We start from the raw sequence: 1896 nt of genomic DNA, 5'->3' as shown, positions 1-1896 counted from the left end.
CTAGAGAAAAAGAGTGTTCTAGAACGGTAAAAGAAAAAAGAAAAAGAAAAAAAATGTAAAAGATAGAATTAAATATTATTATTTTTATTATTTTAGTTCTTAATCCGATATTACACCAAACACTTCACTAAGTTAGTTCAACTTAGTCTAGTCTAAGCCAGTCCAGCTTAGTCCCTAAAGTTAGTCCAGTCCGATTTAGTCCGGTGCAACAAACGCACCCTAAGTTTATACATCACAGTCCGTGTGGAAAATGATTTTACTTGAGCTGCTATACTACGACAACCTTGTACTCTTGCTAGTATTTGTGTGATTTTGACTTCCTTTTTGTAGGTGAGAAAAATCCTATCATAAACCATGGTTTATACATCACAATCCCACATCATAGTTTATGCATCACAATCCCACATCTGATATCCCTTCACGTACATTTATTATAAGGCAAACTCACATAGCAAAGCATTTTTATCAAGCAAAGCACGCATTATTAACACAAATATTACGTATTAACGATGGACGTCGCGTTTCACCATTGCATGCTTTTCCTTTCCTTAATTAATCATGCCTTGATAAAGTGAGCATCAAGATCCTTGACGACGTTAACCATCAAACCGACGTATTTGTCCGGAACTGCAACATCCTCAGTCAGTTTCTCATATTCAATCGACAATTTCGCAATGTTGCCTTCATCCTTTTGAGTGAATTGATAGACTGGCTTGATGCTCTTGTAATACTGGAAAACATCTCCTTCCAAACCATTCATTGTTATGGATTTGTTCTCGTCGTTAAACTCCACTTTTTCCTTGAATACTCCAACTCCGTCCCCCATGTATTCACAAGAAAGCAATCTATGGTTAAACACTAAAATGGACTTTTGATAAACAATTTGTTTTAAGTTTTCACAAAAATGAAAACTGAAGTTATTTTTGTGAGTTTTTGTAAATTTATCTTGATTTTCATTTTCATTTTTTGAAAACTAAACATGAAATGGTTGTTAAAATGGAGTCTAAGTTTCAAATTGAGTTGAACCAACTGCATTATTGTGGCACACCTAGATTCTTTACGGACATTTGAGTATTGAATTCAAAATCAGTTCCAATTCTTACATATGATATATTGTTTTAATTATCCATTATATCGGTATGTATTTTTCACTCATGGGTTAGTTGTTCACTTGTGAATTAGGGTTCCGTTAATTGCGATCATGCTGATATTGCTGAATTATGATTAACATATAATTGTGTTCTCGTCTTAGAGAAAAAAGATACACACCAAATACATAGTAGATTTTTATATATTATGTACAGATGGCCTTATCTACACTGTAATTCCAACTTTTAACAGAGCCATGAGTTTCCCAGTCTCCTTAAAGCACCTGAACTCCCTGGATACTGCCAGAAGAAATGTTTGGGACGTGGTGAGCCTGTCTCTTGAAGATATAGTAGAACTTCTCAGTGGGTGCCTTAATTTCAATCTCAGTCTCAACCTTGCGCAGAGTCATGTTTATGATGATCCGTTGTTATGGTACTCAGCGATTCGTACAAGGCAGGCTCTTAAAGAAACTTAAGGGCAGCCCTTACTGCTACAATATTCAATTGTGCAATATTAATTTATTGGATAACTTTGAAATTGTAATGCTTCAAAGGATCACATGAATTTCGTGAAACACTTCTTTTTTTTTTCTTTTTTTTTTTGAGGAAACATGAAATACATTTATTTATTAAAAAAAATTCAGATAAAGGAAATCAGACAAATGTCACAATAACTTTCGGTTTAGTACATGATTTGGATCAATAATAATTTTAGGATGCTATTGTTGATATCTTAAAAAATTATTGTGCTCTAAAAAATTTTGATATTTATAATGAAAAATACACTTGTAAAAAGTTCTTAAATAAG

At 33.0% G+C, this 1896-nt stretch overlaps 1 pseudogene; it reads right to left on the bottom strand.

Moving 5' to 3' along the window:
- Positions 1 to 353: 353 nt before the first annotated feature.
- Positions 354 to 1574, bottom strand: LOC137736388 (MLP-like protein 329; annotated as a pseudogene).
- Between the last annotated feature and the right edge of the window lie 322 nt (positions 1575 to 1896).

Source organism: Pyrus communis, chromosome 13, assembly GCF_041283825.1.
Source record: "Pyrus communis isolate YQ-2024b chromosome 13, ASM4128382v1, whole genome shotgun sequence".
In the NCBI taxonomy this organism is placed as follows: domain Eukaryota; kingdom Viridiplantae; phylum Streptophyta; class Magnoliopsida; order Rosales; family Rosaceae; genus Pyrus; species Pyrus communis.
The sequence above is the reverse complement of the archived record's forward strand: the minus strand, read 5'-3'. Positions and strand labels throughout refer to the sequence as shown.